At 40.3% G+C, this 22,938-nt stretch overlaps 1 protein-coding gene across 1 annotated transcript in view; it reads right to left on the bottom strand.

Moving 5' to 3' along the window:
- The window catches only part of fras1 (Fraser extracellular matrix complex subunit 1), a 386,797-nt gene that overhangs the window by 339,986 nt on the left and 23,873 nt on the right, over positions 1 to 22,938 (bottom strand). The gene's annotated exons all lie outside the window — the stretch shown is intronic.

Raw genomic sequence — 22,938 nt, 5'->3', positions numbered from 1 at the left:
TTCAAGGCATGGAAAATTCTGCTTTGGAGGTTTCCTTGGATCTTGTGTATAGTCTGGAATCTACCTGGTGACTTACACTTGTACTTCCAAGGGTTACACAAGCGTACGTTCTTATCACGCCATTGCACAAGGAGGACTTCCATACCATTTTGTACAAAGGTTTCTTTCTGTCTGCATAACAGTGAGCAAGTCTCAAGCAGTCTCCAGCAGAGCTCTGTGCCCATTGCCCTCCCAGCAGCCATTAACCTCTATGACTTCTAACATCCTGGGCCAGATTCTGTGAACAAGTACTGCTTAAAGCACCATCAATGCCAAAAAGGCTCTCAACCATCATGAATATATCTATGCATGGAAAACTGCCTCTTCCATGAGCCAACGCATCTGCATCCTTTCCAGTGTATATGTCCCCAATCCAAAACAAAAAGTATAAATATTTATATGTATAATCACATGTATTCTCCCACCTTCTGAGCGGGAAATAATTTAATACAGGTAAGACAATTCCTCATCCGGAATTCTGAAATCGGAAATGCTCCAAAAGTGCCCACATAAGGGCTTGAGATTGTGACAATGTTGCTTCCTGATGTCTCAATGTATACAAACTTTGATTTCATGCAAAAAATTATTCAAAATATTGTATAACTTTAGCTTCATGCATACATGAAACATAAATTAATTTCATGGTTAAACTTGGGTCTCATTTCCAAGATATCTCATTATATACATATATATCTTTAAAGCTGATTTTTTTTACAGAAATTCATATTCCAAGGCCAAAAAAACACCAGTCCCAAAATCCAAAAAAGTTCTGATCCCAAGCATTTCAGATGAAGGATACTCAACCTGCATACACCTTTCCTGCAAACAGTTTTCCACCATTTTGTTATCTTCTCTTTCCCAATGCATATCTGTTTTTGCTCTTTAATATTTTATATACAAACTGTTTTAAAGGCTTTCTCAATTTGTTTTTAAAGAGTATTTTACTGGTTCTATATGTTTTGATTTGTTGGGCATCTGTCTGGATGGCCTGAGAGGCAATAAATAATACTTAAATCAATATACAAAGTTTAGTACACTTTTCAGAAAAGTTTTGGAAAGAAGTTAAAAGTGCAAGGGAATGCCTTCTGGTTCACATTTTGCACTTTGAAATTTTTCAGCAAGATGTATTATGAGTGAAATTCATTCCTATCCGGAAAATTGTGAGCTACAATTATTTGAGATTCAATCGTCAATGGCTGATGAAAATGAGGGCCATTAGAATCACCAAATCTATATCTCAGATATAGAAATTTGGGGGAATGGTGTTAAGTAGAGGGACGGGGTGAAAAAGCCCTCCAAGCAATTGCCAAACTGTAGGTGATGTTGTTTTTTAGCCTCTCTCCTGTGTCCTCATTGGAATTCTGCAGCCACTTTGAGGAAATGGTTTCCAACCTGAACCCAACAGCCTTTTCAGGGAGGCTGTGATTATTCTGTGCCCCGAAGCCTTCAGCCTCGTTCGGCTGCCACAACCTTTGTTAATTAAGGTGACTTCCCCCTCTCCTCCTTCTATCTGCTCAATCTGCAGGAAGAAATTATCTGCCTGGTCGTGAGCGTGTTTTTTCCTTTCCTTAAGTACGTTTCAAGTTTCACCGGCTCAGCTTTTTCATCTGTATCAGGATTTTTAAAAAATAAACCTGGAAATAGGGAGTAAACAAAAACAAGAATATTCCAGAAAATTCACAAACACTTTCATGACCAGCAATGCCCTTTGCTGGGTAAGACAGCAAAGATTTACGACATGATCACCAAATGGGCACAAGCTTATTGAAATGGACAGAGAATACCGACATAACTAGCACTCTGGCCCAGTTCCCTACAGATTTTATCCATGATTTTATCATTGTGTATTGAATGTGTATTTATAACTTGTTTTATTGTTGTCTGATTTGTTTTACTGCTTGTTTTTATATTGTTGACAACCGGGCTTGGCCCCATGTTAGCCACCCCGAGACCCTTCGGGGAGATGGGGCGGAGTATAAGAATAAAATAATAATAATAATAATAATAATAATAATAATAATAATAATAATAATTATTATTATTATTATTATTATTATTATTATTATAAGGCGGCTAAACAATGTAACAATCTGAAGTCGCTGCTTCCTTTGGTAAAGCAGCTCTTACTCTTCATGATTTGGGGGGGGGGTGCATCTACACTGTAGAATTAATGCAGTTTTACCCCACTTTAACTGCCATGGCTCAATGATATGGAATCCTGGGAATCATAGTTTTACAATAGTCTTCTCTGTCAAAGAGTGATACTTCACCAAACTACAACTCCTAGGATTTCATAGTACTGAGCCATGGCAGTTCAAGTGGTGACAAACTGCATTCATTCTACAATGTAGATTAACCCATGGTTGTATGTGCTCTTCACAATCTCCTATTTATTTTTACATTCAGTGCATAGAAAGGGAGGGGGAGTGAAAAATTCCAATGTCATTGCATACTTATTTTTCTTAGTTTATTAAGTACTCTTTGGCAAAGCTTGAAAGAAACTATTTACAAACACGTTGTTGTTACCCAGTTCATGCACATACTTTATTTTAAATTTATCTATATTATTATGCAGTGGCCCCTTGGTATCTGTTGAGTTTTGGTTCCAGGACAAATACACACCATTGATACCAACATCTGTGGATGCTCAAGACCCATTATATACAACTGTATAATAAAATGGCATTATTTTATATAAAATGGCAAAATCAAGGTTTACTTTTTGGAATTTCTTTTCATATGTTCAAGCTGTTGATGGCTGAAACAATGGACACAGAGGACTGAACGTATTGTGTAATATATTTTCCACTATTGAGTACATCTTAGGACCCAAATGGGCACCAGAGCCTGTCTGAAAGTGAAAACTAAGCAGGGTCAACACTGGCTACTAACTAGATGAGATTACAAACTACATTTCCAAGGAAGGATCTGGCAAATGCACCTCTGAATATTCCTTGCTTAAGAAAAACCTTTCAAATTCATGGGGTCACCTTAAGTTAACAGGGGGTGTAACACACAAACATAATATATTCCTACTGTTTTAAATTTAAAACCGTTGTAAATTGATTTTATAGTACACCACCCTGAGATTTTTTGATAGCATGCAGAGCGTAAATATTTTAGCTAATAAATAAATAACATTTAGCAGCAGTAAATGTCAGAAGTTCAGAACATCACCCACAGTGTCGTAAATTATCTTCTTAGAAAAAGTAATCATTTGGTTCACATGAGGGCCAAGAAACAAACGTAAGCTGGTGAAAGAGTATGCTTTCTCATTATAGTTTGGGCGTGGAAAATGTAGGCCCTTCTACTTCCATATAATGCAGTTTAACTATTTATTTATTTATTGTGTCAGAAGCGAACCGAGGGTATAAGTTGTAATGCATTTGAAAACACAAACAAAGCTTTAAAAAACAACTTGGCATTATAATAAATGTCCTTTGACCAGAAGCTGGCCATTTGGAGTGCCTCTGGTGTTGCTATAAGAAGCTCCTCCATTGTGCATGTGGCAGGACTCAGACTGCATTGTGATAGGTAGTCTGTGGTTTGCTCTTCTCCACACTCACATGTCGTGGACTCCACTTTGTAGCCCCATTTCTTAAGGATGGCTCTGCGTCTTGTGGTGCCAGAGCTCAGTCTGTTCAACGCCTTCCAAGTCATCCAGTCTTCTGTGTGCTCTGGAGGGAGTCTCTCATCCGGCATCAGCCACCAATTGAGGTTCCTGGTTTTAGCCTGCCACTTTTGGACTCTCGCTTGCTGAGATGTTCCTGTGAGTATTTCTGTAGATCTTAGAAAACTATTTCTTGATTTAAGGCATTGGTATGCTGGCTGATACCCAAACAGGGGGTGGGCCAGAGATATCAATGCTTTGGTCCTTTAATTACAGGCTGCTACTTCCCAGCATACAGTTTAATTAGACTGACTGAATATGGCAGTGTAGACTCATATAATACAGTTCAATGCAGTTAAACTACATTACAGGTAGTCTCCTGAGGACCTCATCACACTAGAGCATGGCTCCACTTCAAATCTGGTTTCTGCCTCCTGCAGAATTCTGGGGCTTGTAGTTTAGGGAGGAGCCTTTAAACTGCTCAGCCAGACAGACCCTGGGTCTCAATAAACTACAAACCTCAGAATTCTGCAGAAAGTGGATCCATGCTCTAGTGCAGGGGTCCCCAAACTTTTTAAACAGGGGGCCAGTTCACGATCCTTCGGACTGTTGGTGGGCCGGACTATAGTTGGCCACTGAGCAATAATAATTAATAATAATAACAATAACAATAATAATAAAAAGAGGGTTGGAAGAGACTCTTAGTCCAACCCCCTTCTGCCTCTGCACACCAAAATCACAAGCAAAGCATCCCTGACAGATGGCTACCCAGCTTCAATGTTAATAATAATAATAATAATAATAATAAAGAATACTGAATAAAGAATAACAAAGATACTGTGGGACTTCCGAATCCAGACTGACAAAGTTCTGGAACACAACACACCAGACATCACAGTTGTGGAAAAGAACAAGGTTTGGATCATTGATGTTGCCATCCCAGGTGACAGTCGCATAGATGAAAAACAACAGGAAAAACTCAGCCGCTATCAGGACCTCAAGATTGAACTTCAAAGACTCTGGCAGAAACCAGTACAGGTGGTCCCGGTGGTGATGGGCACACTGGGTGCTGTGCCAAAAGATCTCAGCCGGCATTTGGAAACAATAGACATTGACAAAATCACCATCTGCCAACTGCAAAAGGCCACCCTACTGGGATCTGCACACATCATCAGAAAATACATCACACAGTCCTAGACACTTGGGAAGTGTTCGACTTGTGGTTTTGCGAAACGAAATCCAGCATATCTATCTTGTTTGCTGTGCCATACAACGTCGTTGTGTTGATAATAATAATAATAATAATAAGGGTTGTAAGAGAAGAAGAGACCCCTTGGATTATTTAGCCCAACCCCCTTCTGCCCTTGTGCTGTGGGGGCCAGATAAATGGCTTCGATGGGCCGCATCCGGCCCCCGGGCCTTAGTTTGGGGACCCCTGCTCTAGTGTGATGACAAACATTAGACTTACAAATGACTGCTAGTTAAGACAATAGTAAGCAAGAGAAATCTATCCTCAGAAGGGAAGTTTGCTCCTGAAAACTTTTCCTGGGGAAAAGGTGTCTCCACCAAAGCTTTATCACCAATACTTCTTTTGACAACAAGCCAATTTTTTCAAAATCCAATGATCACAGGGACAGAAAGTAAAGTGAAATCTTCTGAACAGGTGAACAGACAGCAAAACAAACAACCTAGGGATGTTAACCCTTCCCTATGCTATCCAGACCTAATATCTATATATTCTTGCTGGAGTTACATTTTTAAAAAGGACCTGTTCCGGCTTACATACAAAATCAACTTAAGAACAAACCTACAAAACTTATCTTGTTTGTAATTTGGGGACTGCCTGTATATAGCAGTGTAGATGGGGACGTAGTAAGGATACTTTCTAGGGCTGGATCACTGCAGTATAATCTTTTTAAAAACTTATCAGAAGCGACTTGAGAACATACTGCAAGTCGCTTTTGGTGTAAGAGAATTGGCCGTCTACAGAGACATTGCCCAGGGGACGCCAGATGTGTTACCATTCTGCTGGGAGGCTTCTTTCATGTCCCCGCATGCTAGAGCTGACAGGCAGGAGCTCACCCCATCTCATGGATTCGAACCAGCAACCTTTAGGTCAACAGTTCAACCGGCACCATGGTTCCTGCTGTCATATAATGCAGATGTCAGAATGCAGTGTTAATTGCACTCAACTGGATTATATAACAGTGCAGATCCAGCCTAGGACAGGTTTTTCTAACCTAAAGCCCTCCACATTTTTCTTGGCTACAATTCCCATCATCCCACCCAACATGAACAGGGTCAGGGATGACCAGGAATAATGGAAGTTGTGTGCAACAACATCTGGGAGCATTCATAGGAGAAGCGTGCTAAGCCTTAAAGGTAGCTTTTCATGCAGACTCATCACTCAAAAAATTATCTTCCTGATGGCTTTTTGAAAATGCAAGCAAAACACAGCAAATCCAATCTTGCATCCTTCATTCCTCGATGTGTTGTTTTCTTATCTGCGAAATTAGAAAACTACACAGACTTGATGTGTATCAGGAAACTCAAGCATTTTCTGGATGTGCAGAGCAGAGCAATACCAGCCTTGCACAGAGAAGCAAGCTTTATAAATTGCCTGTGACATTACGGAGTGGTTAATATTAATCACAGAGCCAGTGTGCTTTCATTGGGGACCACCTCTTCCATTACTGGGTGAACAGGTTCAATGGGCTTCGTGGCGGCATAATGGGAGGCCATGAGATGAATGTCCCCATCCCATGAAATATAATGAGGTTCCTTCCTCTCCAGCCCCTACTCCTGAAAATAAATGCTTTCAGTAACACGGAGAAGATAGAGGAGAATCGAAGCTGAGCAGAAACTCTTCTAGGCATTGAATGCATGGGAATTGTTATCTACACTCCCAGGTCATATTCTATATACAAACTTTAGAAACATCTTCTTGCATTTCTGTAATTCAAATCCACCACGAACTCTGCAAACCCTGAAAGAATGCCTCATGGATTTGTCTCTCAGGCTGATGTTTCAAATATAGACAGAAAAATAATGATTGGGTTGCATAATAAATGTTCCCAGACAGTCCCACTACTGAACTCCTTCTCCTCTTCATTTCTGCATGATCAATCTAAACAACATGAAATGGACCATATGCGCTTCTGGCTGCAGGTGGGGAATCAGACCAATTTTTAGTGCTCTTTCACGAAAAAGCATTCGCATGTTGAATATATCAGGAAACACATCAGGAAAAGACCGAAGGAACGATCACCCATTCCATGTTACTTTTCTACTGTAGAGAGCTTTTTTCCCAAATGGACCACTCAAAAATCTGCCCCCTACTTGCAGTTTCGAAGAGATATGGGCCAATCTTTCATAGGAACTGTAGAATTTTATCCTATACTATGGCTAGAAGTTAGAAAGGACAAGAGAAAGAAAGTGGTAGGGACTTCCAGATTTCAATGGCACCATGTGGCCATGTCCCTTTGCTGAAAGGAAAGGTAATAAACATGATGATCTACCTGGCTGGAGGGCAACTAACCTGCAGAAATTGCCTTCCTGCCATAGAAAGTTCATGGGATCACATTCATTCCCATTCCTAGCATATTTGGCATATTCCTTTTTTGAATCATTGCCATCTGGCAGACGGTACAGGGTAACAAAGACAAGGACAAACAGACTTAAGAATAGTTTTTATCCTAGAGCTGCAGTTGCGTTGAACTCTGTGGTTTTGCACTGATGTGGCATTGGGGGCTATGTGGTGGTATGGAGGGATGGGTGTGTTGTTTTGTGGTGTGTGCGGGGCAAGGCAACAGCACAATGACAAATAAAACTATCCTATCCTAGCAATCAGATTGGCTTGGAGTGGAATGGAGTAGATTGGGTCAGGACCATCACGACTTGCCATTTTTCCACCAGTGGAGACATGAGCAACTTTCTTAAACTCCTAGTTGAAAACCAGCATATTCAAATGTATACATTTCTTTTAAATATCTTCCTGCAATTCCAAGATTGCCAACATGGATGGATGTGAAAGTGACTCCTATGCTTTCTGATGGTTCAAAGTACACAACCTTTGTTTTATGCACATAATTATATTTAATGTGTGTAAACGTATCTTCAAGCTATACATTCACAGTGTACATAAATTAACATTGGGTTTTTTTTCATGTCAGGAGCAACTTGAGAAACTGCAAGTCGCTTCTGGTGTGAGAGAATTGGCCATCTGCAAGGATGTTGCCCAGGGGACGCCTGGATGTTTGGATGTTTTTACCGTCCTTGTGGGAGGCTTCTCTCATGTCCCCACATGGAACTGGAGCTAATAGAGGGAGCTCATCCATGCTCTCCCCGGGTTGGATTTGAACCGGCAACCTTCAGGTCAACAACCCAACCTTCTAGTCAGCAGTCCTGTCAGCACAAGAGTTTAACCCACTGCGCCACCGGGGGGGCCTGTATGAACATTGATGAACTTCATGTTTAGAATTGGGTCCCATCTCCAACACATCTCGTTATGTGTGTTCAAGTATTCCAAAATCCAAAAAGAAAAATCCAAACTTTTCATTCTAGGTATTTTGAGTAAGGAATGCTCAACCTGCATTTCCTATTATTTTGTCTTCAGGTTCAATAAGCATCTTGGGTCTTTTACACTAAATATGCCCTTTTCTGTATATTTCCTTTTGGAAGTGCACCTGTAACCCAGCTAAAATATATGTAGAAACAATATTAAATTGTTTTATGATACCCAGAGTTCAGCGAGTGAAGTGGTACTTAATCTCTAGAGAGAGCTGTAAAGGATGGAGCCTACCTGAAAGCCTCAACTCCTAATCTCAGGAGGCGTGAGCTGCCTTTGGTTGCTCACTGTGATTTATAATGTATCTTATGTATGCTTAGAAGCACATTTTTCTTGATGATTAAATAACCTAGTCTAGGATTCAGTTACACCTCTAACAAAGATAGAGCTAAGTTTGAATTCAAATGTAAAGACATAAATACCAAAGTCAGGACCATCTAGGCCAAAGAATTTCTGATTTCTATGTGTGGCTGGGAAAACTGGAGAATGAAGAAAGCTGGGAAAACAACTCATTTTAACAACTGGAAAAGAGCTCTATGGATATGACTGACTGCTAAAAAGACAAATGAATGGCTCCTTGAGCAAAACTCTCCGCAGAAGCCAAGATGACAAAACTCAGGCTATCATACTTTGGACATATCATGAAACAATGTGATTCATGTGAAAAGATGATAATCCTCAGTACAATGGAAGGCGATAGGAAAAGTGGGAGACCACTCTACAGGGCAATTTATTTATTTAAGAAAATTACGACCCAGAGTTTGCAAGATCTGAGAAGGGCAGTTAATGGCTCTTGGTGACCTCTCATTTATATGCCATAAGTCAAAGTCGAATTGCTAGCAAACAACAACATCACAAAGCTTCCTTTCTAATTATGCTCTGAAATGTGGCAACGAGGGAAGAATGCTAAGCTTTTCTCTCACAGTGATCCCCAGATGAGTCATTTGGCTTTTCTGCCCTTTATGTTCCTAATTAACTAAGTTTACAGGAAAATAAAATGGTCTTTCGAAGCCTTAGGAAGGGATACCTCACTTGAGAACACAAAACAGCAGTGGTTGCACAATCCAGTGGTTCTCAACTTGTGGTTCTCCAGTATTTTGAACTACAACTCCCAAAAATCCCAGCCAATTTACCAGCTGTTAGGATTTCTGGGAGTTGAAGGCCAATAATATCTGGGGACCCAGAAGCTGAGAGCCACTGGGTTAAACCCTTGTGCTGGCTGAACTGCTGAACTAAAGGTTGCCAGTTCGAATCCGTGAGATGGGGTGAGCTCCCATCCTTCAGCTCTAGCTTGCAGGGACCATGAGAGAATCCTCCCAAGCATCTCCTGGGCAACATCTCTGTAAACGGCCAATTCTCTCACACCAGCAGCCATTTGCAGTATGTTCTCAAGTCGCTTCTGACACGATAAAAAAGAGCAAGTGACAAATATTATTAATCCAAGTGCTGTCCACTAGTTCTACTTCAAAATGCTGCTAACACAAATAGTCACAATATTCAGGACTGTTTTGGTGACTCTGCTTCAGGAAAGAAATTTTAAAGAATGATATGCATGTTTTCAATCAATAAACAGCAGCAGGCCTCCCTAAGCACCATCGTTCATGGAACTCATCTGGAATAAAATACAATTCAATAACCAAACAGCTATAGACCAAAAACATTAGCATCTAGTGGGGGGAAAAACAGCTGGGAAATTCAGGAACAATTGAAATACTTTTGGATCTCAACAGATCCAAAAGTATTTCAACCCTCTCCACAGCTGTTGATTTTGCCAGGAGGCAACATACACCACACACTTCTTTTGCACAGAATATCATATTTACCATTTACTTATGTACAAACAGCTGTCATGATGTAGTGGTTTGAGCGCTGGACTACGGCCCTGGAGACTAACATGCAATTCCCCGATTGGACATGAAAACCTGCTCTCAACCCCAGAAAATATTGTGATATGCTTGCCTTAGATCTGAAGATACACAACAACAACAACGCAACCTTAAGAGCTTAAAAAGCAGGTACAAATGTATATAATCAATCCTTTTTAAAACATAATGTGTTATCTTTAAAGCATCATTAAGACAAAGAGGAAAGCAGTTGAAAGGAAAGTACCCGAGCGAGTCAGTCGCGAATTCATCTATTTTATTTATTTTTAAGACAAACCGCTGGAGGTATAAGGAGGAAGAGAGGCACCTGGGAGCAGTTTTAAGCTGGCACTAAATATACAATAATGATGAGCCTGGTGTGCCTCATGGGAAATGCACTCCACAGACGGAGCCACAACTCAAAGGAGTTGTTGCTTGTTACCATCTTCCCAAACCATCCATGGACGAAGGACTCAAATGTTTATGCAATTCTCGTCCAGTTGGATGTCTCCCCATCAATTATGGAATGCATAGTTTAATATTAATTCCATTCACATTCAATTCACTTGGAAATAAATCCCAGTGAAAGAGTTTCCTAGGTATAAGCAATATCAAACAGGTGCAATATATACACCACTTGGGAATGGATGGTATCTGCAGCAACATCCTATAATTGGAGCATAGACCAATGGGCCACTTGTTTGATTTACGCGCATATATTTTCAAATGTTCCATACATAATTCTACCTACATTTCCTTTTATTGAACCACGAATTGCCATTTCACGGCTAAGGCAGGAATGGTAACACACCTGCCAGTCTATGTCTCGCAGGAGTGATGGGAAAGACCAGAGCTTGGGAGAGTTTTTCTCTCTTTTTTGGACTACAACTCCCAAACTTCTCCAGTCGGCGCAGAATATTGTTAGCATAAGGAGACAAGAGCAAACAAGATGAGCCATCAGCAAGGTTCGGGAAATATCTATCTATACACATAATAAAAGTAAAAATGTGTATGTGGCGAAAGTGTCCACTTACACAGACAGGCTCCTGCCTCCACAAACAGCTATAATTCCCACTGCACAGGAGACCCCAATGGCTCTCCCTCATCTGACATTGCAGGTTATAGCGAGCACTATAAACATGTAGCCCAAACCCTGCCAATGTCCTCCACCAACACCATACTGCTCACCACCCAAGTGAAAGCTTTCATACGGGGAAAATTTCCTCCTAGATTTTCTGTTTCTCCTCCAGAATGGTCATCCCAGGGTTTCTTTCTCTCTCCATTAGTGTGGAATTTGCACGACCCCACTCACTGCTTCTCCCTTAACCCTTTCCTACTCTTTCCTATGGCACACAACAAAGAGAGGAATTGATCAGCAACTGAAAAAGAGGTTTGGGTAGAATCCACAATGATGTATAGGTGCTGTAGTTCACCTACATCCAGAGAGCACTGTGAACTCAATGAACGATGGATCTGGACCAAACTTACCATGGACAATGGGACTTGCAGTATCTTCACTCACTTCCAGAGACCACTGTGACCCCCAAAAATAACATACTAGAACCAAACCTAGCACACAGACCCCCTCCCCCAATGACCAACATAACATACTGGAAGCATATGGGGGAAATTGACCTTGATGGGAGTTATAGCTCATCTGCTTCCAGAGAAACTGGGACCCCCACCAACAATGGACTGGGACCAAACTTGGCAAAGAGAAGCACCAAGACCAACTGAACATACTGCAGAGGTTTGTGGGGATGGACCTTGATTTTGGGAGTTGTAGTTCACCTGCATCCAGAGAAACAGTGACCCCCACCAACAATGGACTAGGACCAAACTTAGCACAGAGAAGCTCCATGACCAATTGAACATACTGTAGGGGTTTGCAGGAACTGTGCACACAGGTGGGGTTTGGGGGTGATTGACCTTGGATCTGGGAGTTGTAGTTCACTCTTATCCAGAGAACCCTGAACCCAGCCACCATCAGATCTGGACCAAACTTGACACACAGACCCAACATGGCCAACTTTGAATATTGGTGGCATTTGGGGTGATTGGCCCATAATTTTGGGAATTCCAGTTCACCCACATCCTTATGCATTTTCTAATGGGAGCATCCATTAAAAATACATCAGGAAAGACTGGCTTTTTTCAAAGAAATAGAGCTACAAATTACCAAACTGATATGACCTAACACCCCAAAACAAACAATGCCTTTTTCAAATAACCCGGGCACTGCTGGGTCCCCAAGCTAGTTTTTTTAATAGACGTAATTGCTTACAGGTGTAGTTCCAAGGTCAAATGTTTCATTACTTTAAAAAACTGAATGTGACGAGATGCATACAATTTGTTGCCATTTCAGCACACCACACAAATGATGCTCATAGAGATAATCAGGCCCAAGTATTATAGGTAGAGTAAGTCTGTCATACTTTGGACCTATCATGACAAAACATGGGTCACTGGAAAAGATAATAATCTTTGGTAAAATAGAAGGAAATAAGAAAAGAGGGAGACCACAGTCATGGACAATCACTAGAGGCCAAGTATTATTGTCTTCCAGAAGTTGAGTCTGGCGACAGATCCGTCAATCAATGTGAAGGCCTATTCTGGCTTCACACTGTCTTTCACATTGAGGACAGGTTTCCAGATGGAAGGAGGTGATCATAAGGGTTTGCTTGACGTGCCTTCCTCTTGGCACGTTTCTTCCTTTTTCCCTGTATTTGTGCTACAAGCGGATAGACACAATCAAGAAATCCAAAGCCATAAGTTAGCAAGATCTAAGCAGGATGGTTGACTAGGGCTTTTGGAAGTATCTCATTCATAGGGTCACCATTTAAACAAAGTCCACTTGATTGTAAATAGCAGCAGCAACAAGACTAGAGACTCTGCCCACAATGTTTTATTAAAAGGAAGTATCCTTCTGAGCCAAACATTTGGAGAATGACTTGTTCTGTTGCAAACAAAGATTTGAGTGTCCACCATTGCTCTCCAGACATGCCACAAATTAGTGAAGACAATGGAAGATGGCATTTCAACTCAGACAGCAGAAGACCTAGGATCACTTTTGGTGACGTCTTCCAAATACTTCCTTTAGAAGCAGACTATTTTCACTTATCCTACTAGAGTATGACCAAAACTGTACTTAAACATTGAACTTTTTTTTATAGCACACTGACTGGTAGTAGACATTGTGTACAACATCTATTTATTATTTATTGTTTAGTTTAAAATATTCATATACTGCCCTTCATCAAAAATTCATCCCAAAGCAGATTCATAAGAACACAAAAACTAAAAACACAATCCCAATAAAACAAAGCAAAGTAATTAAAAACAGCAAATTAAATAATATTGATATATCATACTTTAAAATCTTGGGTGAATAAAAAGCTTCTCACCTCTAAAGTATCTCTTTAATTTTACTGCTCCATGCTTTATTAAATCTTTGAGACTTTTAAGGTCACGAATTGCTATTTCATTTTTAATACCACCCACATGCATTTCTGTATCAATAGGGTTTTATTTTAAAATCAAACATATAGTCATTACGCATCTTAGTTAATTAGCTCTGTAAAAGAGTTAATGATTTTATTCAACATGTTTGTCTTGAGGAAATATTTTTTCCCACCAACATGGTGTTTAAGGAATATCCAAACGTTGGAATTGTAGGTTGATCAGAAGTTCTGTAGTCTTAAGTCTACGAAAATGTATGCTACTAACTTTTTTCTCTAAGTTAGTGTCAAAGATGCTACAAGGTGTACGTTGATCAGAAGTTCTGTAATTTTTGTTTTGACAAATTATCGACCCTTCAGACAATTCAGGATTGTGAACATATTTGAGCCAAAGCAACTTTATCAAATTAAGTTTTAGACTAGAGCCATCAAATATCAATGCATATGGAACAAGTGGGCGAGGAAACCCTTCCTGTTCTAGTATGTAATGTCAATGGATCTGCAATTCTCGTGACTACATATCGGTGTAATTTCACATCTATTCCCTTTTACATGAAACTTTCCCTTCCTGCATTTCGGCTTCGTGCTAAACTGGAAAGTGTGCCACCTTCACTGTTTTATCCTGATCCAATGTAATTTGCATCAGCATGACTAAAATTTTAGCAATGCTTTCACCACCTGTCTCTAGGCCAAGGGGGGAAAGCTTCCTTTTCTACATTTCTCAATTCCAGGCTGTTTTTCAAGACACAAGGGCAACGGCGGCAACAACAACAACAACAAAATGCAAATGTGGCAGGTTTTTAAAAACTGACTGAAGATGCCTTTCAGCATACAGAAGATGCAACAAGCAAAATCCCAAATATAATTCCAGCTGTACCATGATTATCTTTAAAAATATGTCATCCAGTCAAAGCCTGGGCATTTTATTGTGCTGCTTCTTATTCTAACTTTATTTTTCTGCACCAAAAATGCAGGTTTGTCAAGGAATTACTGTATATCGTCATGTATAAGTTGACCTCATCTTATTAGTTAGAGGCAGGTTTGAGGGCCAAAATTATGAATTTTAGGTGACCCATGGATACATTAGTTCAGCTTTTTGGAGCTGTTTTTTTAACTACAATTTCCTGACTTATATCTATATCTTCTGTATATGTGTGTGTGTGCATGTGTGTGTGTGTATGTATATATAGCATATATAGCATATAGCATATATATAGCATATATATATTGTAAAGGTAAAGGTTTCCCCTGATGTTAAGTCCAGTCGTGTCCGACTCTGGGGGTTGGTGCATATCTCCATTTCTAAGCCGAAGAGCCGGTGTTGTCTGTAGACACCTCCAAGGTCATGTGGCCATAGGCATGACTCCATGGAGCGCCGTTACCTTCCCACCGCAGCGGTACCTATTGATCTACTCACATTTGCATGTTTTCGAACAGGTTGGCAGGAGCTGGGGCTAACAGCGGGCGCTCATTCCGCTCCCTGGATTTGAACCTGCAACCTTTTGGTCCACAAGTTCAGCAGTTCAGCGCTTTAACACACTGTGCCACCAGGGGCCTCTCTCTCTCTCTCTCTCTCTCTCTCTCTCTCTCTCTCTCTCAAAGTGTGCATGTTTGCATGTTGGTTTGTCCGTTTGTACCACAATGGCTCCTATGTGACTTGATGGATCTGGTTCAGCCTTGGTGCACAGACCCTCCATTATCCAACTTAAAATAACTTGAGGGGTTTGAATTAAAAGAATAAACATTTTCGGGCCCAAAGCAGAGGGAAAGAAAAGGAACAGAGAGGATTGGCTATGGCTAGGTGAGGTGGCCCTCTGTGATATCACTGGGAAAGAAAGGGAATGAAGTGGCTTAACTGGTGCTAGGAGTCCTTTGGACAAGTCTCACTCTCTCATCCTCAAAGAAAGGCAAACTTTGAACAAATATAGCCAAGAAAACCCTGTAACAGGTTTGCTATAAGGTTACCGTAAGTTGGAAATGACCTGAAAACACATAGGCGAACACAGAGTGCAGATTTTCCATATGAAGTGACTTGCCACAAGACATGGATATGGTTAGTTCAGAGATCAGGCGGATCAGGTGGAAGATAACATGGTACATGCTACAATGGCTATGAAGGCAGAAGAAGGCTGCAACAGATTGAGAAGCCACCACCGTCATGTTAACCACACCACTGGTTGGGACCCTCACTCTGTGAAGCCTGTGTGTTGATCGGCTGTGCACAGACCTCCACACATTAAAAAAAACTCATGTTTAGCATATACTGTCTTTTTGCTACAGGCAGACATATGAGTTTTAGATATTTTTCAAGATTCATTGTTTATTGTCTTTCTTATCAAATACAAATCTTGATTTGACATATCAACAGCAACCAGCAGCATATGAAAAAATACTAATATAAAACCTCCAGCATTCTCTTTTTTTGCAATTTAAAGTGGCATCTTACAATCAGAGTTCTTTTATCCAGCAACTAGGTTTCTTCACCACATGAAACACAGACCTAATTTTTTGTGGTTGCTGTTGCTTCTGCTGTTCCCCTCACAAAGTCACTTTTTCTTTCCTTTGGGGGTTTTCTGGTCATCCGTTCTAATTTGGAGGCCTCTCTCTATCAATAGGAAAGGGAATAGTGCTGACAGCTTTTTCGCTTAAGGGTGAGAACCCAGCCAGGAAGAGGAAACACAATCAAGGTGTATGAAATTGTGCACGGAGAGGAATAGATGGATAGGGAGAAATTCTCTCTCCTCCCAAATGCAAAACCCCAAGGTTGTTATGCTTAAAGTGGAAGATACAAAAGGAAGTATATACTGTATATTCATTCCCTTGCTTGTTTCATGTACATCCATCCTCCTTTCCTCCCAAAATGAGATTCACAGGACAACTTTACAGAGTACCTGAACTTTGAATTTTTATTTTGGGAGCTACAACTCCCAGAATCCTCCAGCCTGCAAGCTTCCAAGTACATACCCAATCTAGTAAAAAAAAAAAATTAGCAGCATCTGCATTGGGAGAATGGATAAGGAATGCTGGAGAAACACTAACATTTGATGTTGGCTTCAAGCAGAAAAGCTTGCTTCATCAGTTTCATCCAGCATGTAAAGAAAATACAAGTAGAGTCTGCTGAAATAAAAAGTCAACCCTGAGTGTGTTATGGAAGAAATCTCCCACAATGTGGTGGTCTTTACAGTGCTTTGAAAAATATGTTTGTTTCATTTCAGTTGTGCGTAGTGTTTAGTTCTAAATAAAGTGTTTGCTGAAACCGTCTCTCAAAGGTACAGAAATCTTATCTCTATTTTTTCCATGTTATTTCTGCCATTGGTACTAAATTTTATGTCCAAAAGCAATGCCCAGGAACGTATTTATTTGTAGTATTTGTATCTCACTTTCTCCCTTTCAAGGAGACTCCAAGTGGCATATCTACTTTTTAAAGTGAGCTATACTTGTACTGTTCTTCGGAGAGCATATCTAAAACTGTGGAACTCATTGCCACAAGCTGGAGTGAGAGAACTTCCATTTAGGTAGCTTTACAAGCTGATGAGGCAGACACATGTACGGTCAAAATATTATTAATGGATACTAATCACAATGGCCTTATACCACTGCCAGACTTGGGCAACATGCCCTTCAATTCCACTCAATGGGGAACAATAGATGAACTAAGCCTGTGGTAGAACATGCATTCTGCATGCAAGTAGTCCCAGGTTACACTTCATGTTCAGCACATCTTAGGTACAAATCTGCAAAAGACCTCTGGCTTCATAGGGAAACATCATTGACAGCTGCTAGTTTGAGTTGGAAGCATTGGACTGAATCATGTGGAGGAGTGTCTATTTGCTTCAAACTTTCATCTGGTAAAAGGAACTAAATCATTTGAATGTTGGACAATAGCTTTGGAGACCGGGGTTCAAGTTCCCACTTGGCCTTGGAAATCCACTATATTCACTTGGACAAGCCTCAGAGGAAGGCAATATCACGCTCCCTGTGAACAAACCTTGCCAAGAAAAACATGAAGTCACATTAAGATCCCCATTAAGTCAGAAATATCTTAATTCACAACAATGAGGAGTTGTTGGCATTTATGATGAGTAATCATCCATTGCTAGTTTGGAGTTTACTTTTGAAAAAAGAAAGTTCCGGGCTCTGGAAACACCTTCTTTGTAGACAGAAGCATGGGACTACAAATTCAAAGTAGTGTACATAACCCTCTGATAAAGTATGAAGAAGATAATACAGGACTACAAGGACTAATGCACTGATCTGATATAACAAACATGTCCTCTCAGGCATTCTGATGAGTTCTTTCCCTCCTGACCAACCAACAACATCTGTACAACTACACAAAATAACTTACACTCCATCATAAGTGGAGGGTGAACATCAGTCACTTTGGCTGTGCAACATGAAGGCGAGATGCGTGTACGTGCCTGGCATCCACATTGTCTTGGCTCCATGGAAAGACTGGGACGGAGGAAGGAAAAGACCTGCGAACATCACTCCGCGTGTCAACAGAGAATGGTGACATTCTGATGTCTCATTTCCTCACATTCTTGCCACCAGTATATTAGAGCACTTATTGAGCCAAAATGCAGAGGGGAGAATTATCTGCCGCAGGATTTATTAGAGTTGATGGAGTGTAAGCAGATTTCTCAATAGCCTTTAAAACATCGTGATGCTCCACAGTATATTTTTAATGGAAACAAATGCATGCAATCTGCTCCGGCTTTTCGCCAAGCCATCCGCCAAAGACAACTCGCTGTTAATCAATTTCATCTCCCGCCTCTCTCTCTCTCTCTGCCCAGGACAGCTTTAAAGGGACAATGTCAACATTGGGAGGCAAAAGACATTTCAAGCTCCTAGAGGGATTTAATCATGCTGTTGTTGTGTGTCTCCAAATCATTTCCAACTTATGGCAATACTCAGGCCAACCGATTCTGGGATGTTCTAGGGCTGAGTGTGTGCCTCACCCAAGGTCGCCTGTGGGTTTCCATGGCTTTGAGGGGAATTGAACTCTGGTTTCCAGAGTCGCAGTTCAATGATCATACCACAATACCAGTATAAACAAGGGAACAATAAGCAAGTCACAGAGGGAGAAACTCCAAACAGAAGGTACAAGGAAACTAAACAGAGCTCTACACCTCACTGGAGGTCATGACTACAATTTGATCCAAGTTCTCATTTTATATGGGATTGGAAGAAAACAACTGGATTACATGCTTATGGTCAGATTCGTGGATGCTAAGACCAGATGGAAATTATATTTCACGATTCCAACCAGGCATCTGGACCAATTTTTTCACATTTCTGAACCAGCTTTCAATTCAATACTAGCACTGAATTCAGTGTTCCTACGTAAAAATTAGTTCCACATCAAAAATCAATAGACATGAAGTAACACCAGTTTGTCCCATGGCAACCCTAAATGGGGAAGAATTAGAACAGCTTGTTTTGGATGGTGCTACCATGCAAAGAGAGGAAGCCAGTGTTGGACTATCTGGAGACCAGAGTTCGAATCCCACTTACCCATGAAAACTCACTAGGTGACCATGGGCACGTCACATATTATCGGCCACATAAAGCCCTGTGACAGATTTGCCTTGGGGGTCACCATAAGTCCTAATCAACTTGAAGATATGCAACAACAACCAAGTATGCAAAGTTATCTAGAATATCTCACCACCATCACTACCATTACCACCTACATCAGTGCTTCTCAACCTATGGGTCCCCAGGTGTTTTGGCCTACAACTCCCAGAAATCCCAGCCAGTTTACCAGCTGTTAGGATTTCTGGGAGTTGAAGGCCAAAACATCTGAGGACCCATAGGTTGAGAATCACTGACTTGCATTGAAAGCAAACACTCATTTCTTTGTTGTTGTTGAACCATAAACAAATGGCACACAAGCAATTAGAACTGATTTTTATCCAAATATCCAATAACCAAAATCCAAATGGAAATCTTAACGAAAGCAGAACTGTAGAACTTATATCAGTGTTGACATTAGTACTTACCATTCAACAGATATTTCAATGAGTCTACTCTATTTTGAAAGAGCAACCTTTCACCCACTGGCTAATACTGCAGCCACCAGCCATGCTAATACCATGGAAACCACTAGGATGTTGTAGGCATGTAAACTTCTTGAAGTTGTAATGATGGGAGTTATGGGAAGAGGTTGATTTTTAGCTAGAGATTACTTTTTAAATAAAATATCACCTACTCATAGAATCCATAAGTGTTGGAAGGCACGGAAAATGCCATCTAGTCCAACTCCATGCTATGTAGCAACATACAACTAAAGAACGCCTCAGAGATAGCCATCTAAACACCATTTGAAGACTTGACAATTAAGGAGAATCCACCATCTTTTGGGGCAGGTCCATTCCATGCATCATCAAACCATTTCCACAATCGGGAAGTTCTTCCTACATTGAATTTCTATTCTTGTAACCTGGATCTACTTGTTCATGTTCTAGTCTCCAGAGAACTAGAAAACAAGCTTGCTTTGTCGCCTACAATACATTGACTTCCATATTGAAACATGGCTGTCAAGTCATTTCTCAATCTTCTCTAAGTAAAGATATCCAGATCCCTAAACTGTTCTTCATGATGTTTGGCTTCAAGACCATTCACCATCTTGCTTGCCTTCTTCTGCACAATTTCCAGTTTAGCAATTTCCCTTTTGAACTCTGGTACCAAGAACTAGATGCAATCTTCCACATACGGTCTGACCAAAATACCCAAGATCTATCACGAAACATACACAGAGAAAAATCGTTTCATTCTGCTATCATCAAAGAGTAATTAAATCTTCCAAGATATTTTTCCAGCCTACTTCAATGAAAATTTGAAAAAAGGAAAGCTGTGTCTCGGCATCTCTGCTAATAAGGTCTGTGATGGCATCTGATATTTATTCTTTCTTCTGTCTCTTTGCTGTCACCCTTCTATAGTAGAAGCATTAAAAGAACACTTTTCCCAGTCTTCAAACACTTAAAGCACAACCTCCCCCACCATGACAATTTCAAAGGGCAAAAGTTTAAACACATTTTCCTACACAGCTAATACTTTTTTTACAAGTATGGAGAAAGAGACAAAAATAATCACTCATGCATCCCAAAAGTGTTCAAGCAACCATTTCTAGCACAAAATTAGAGCTTTAGCAATATTAACTGAGTCTGGCAGTCTCACCAGAAGGCCTTTTCTTGCACTTTCTCCTCCAACCAAGCATTAAAATATGTCTGAATGAAAAATGAAACTTTAATAACATTTCTCAAATCTTAAGACGCATTCTGTACAGGACTTGATATACATTATACATAAACGAGTCTGCATGTACGTTAAAATAACATAACTCTTAATAGCAAGAGGGGTTTTTTGACATTTTAGAACAAGTCACATCTGCTTAAAATGATATTTAAAATGCTGAAGGAAAATATATGAAAATACCATAGACAATTTTCTGGTTGTCTTTCAAATTAATTAAAACTAGTAACCTATCAGTGTTTACCCCATTGAACTGACTAATGTACATGTACATCCAATGATGTGTTTACTACTGAAGCTCTCATATTTTGAAGACAACATGAGACATTTTTGGCCAATTGGAAATGATGATAATGCTTGTAAACCAAAAGGCAGTAGGAAAGGAAGATTGCATTACAAATGGATTGACTCAATGAAGTAAGCCATGGTCCTGATCATGTAAGACCTGAGCAAAGCTTTGATGTTTGGAGCTCATGAAAGTCCCTGCTCAAAATGCTGTCATCAGTTGAAGTCATGTTAACAGCAAATAACAACAAACAAAGGTCTCCAATGTTCGAACTTGGATTTTCTCATAAGCTTGTTCAACGTGTTGGCTTTCATGGCCGGGATCACAGGGTTGTTGTATGTTTTCTGGGCTGTATGGCCATGTTCCAGAAGTATTCTCTCCAAAGGATTCCCCCAGGCCAGGATGTGAGATTGGGAAGGCCATTTAATGCTAACAAAGGTGATTAATTACAACATTCACACTGGCTTCCAACAGACAAGAGTTCTTCCCTCCACCCAGGAACTTCCACAGATATAGAAACCTTCCTTGCTTAGTTTCTCCATACCTCACAACCTCTGAGGATGCCTGCCATAGATGTGGGCGAAACGTCAGGAGAGACTATTTCTGGAGCATGGCCATACAGCCCAGAAAACATACAACAACCCTCTCATAAGCTTATTTGTGGTAGTATATTTATTTTATACAGCAAGACCTCCATAACCACAAAATCCATATCTATGTTTTCACATACCCACATCCAGAGAAAAATTGTCTCTCTAACAATTTGTTGGGTCCTGCAACACAACATTATGGCATGCTGAGAACATACATTAGGTAAATGAATTGTATTCAGTAATATCAATGATGAATCTGTATCGTCTGTGGATATGGGTATGTCATTGTACTGCTTAATTATTATAGATTAACACTTTAGAAAATATGCAATAAAAAGAAGACTTCAGTAAAATGGTATCTATATAGTTGATACTCTCATGGTGCTAAAACCACAGTGCAACCAATTTTGTTTTCTTGGTGTCTTGAGTTTTAGGCCAATTTCTGGGGTTATTTGGGGCACTGTTCAGAAAATTCCATTGAATAGACGACCACAGCACTAGTTTCTTAGATATGCTTATCATGGTTTGCTATGAGTGAGCAGATGGAGACTGGTCGATGTATGTTCTATAGCTCAAAAGCCAGGGCTGATAAGGGAAAACTGGTGCCATTTTTGGAATCAGCAGGTCAAATAAACCCAGAAACAGGACTAACATTTGAGGCACCAAAATGTGTGTTGGCCTGTGTTATGGAAGGGTATCTTTCAAAAAATTACAACTCCTTCTCTCACTCTTCTTCCCTCATTCCTCTTTTTAGCCAAATGAAGTCTTAACTGTAGTATCTAGAGACAAGTGGCAACTACCATGGGATGGGGAACCTGCTCTGGATTTTAATCTAAACTTCAAAGCAGCTATCCATGAAGTTGAATCCTCTCCCTCACTAATTCCAAAACCTTGGCTATCTCCTTTAATGTTCAAAGTTGAACTTGACTAGCTCTAAGTCCAGTTCAGATTAGTTCAAAATAAATTTTGTTTGCTATACATGTTTTAGATCTTAGCTTGGCTTCTTCAAAGTTCTTACTTAAACCCCAAATGGATTGAGAGCCACACTGGCACAGATGCCATTAGCTGACACCGCTGTCATCTTCTCTTAAAAGAACAGCTCACAAAAGGCAAGAGGGCAAAGACCCCTCCAGACCCTCCATGATTCAAAGCCTTCATTTTCATTCCGAGGAGACTAGAAACTGCTTCAAGGGCAAAGCTTTATCCACCCAATAAAATGAAAACTAATTCAGGGCTGGCACAGCAAGTAACAAATAATGTGAAATC

This window comes from Anolis carolinensis, chromosome 5 (assembly GCF_035594765.1).
Source record: "Anolis carolinensis isolate JA03-04 chromosome 5, rAnoCar3.1.pri, whole genome shotgun sequence".
Taxonomy (NCBI): domain Eukaryota; kingdom Metazoa; phylum Chordata; class Lepidosauria; order Squamata; family Dactyloidae; genus Anolis; species Anolis carolinensis.
Note: the sequence above shows the minus strand (reverse complement) of the source record. Positions and strands in the feature narration are given on the sequence as shown.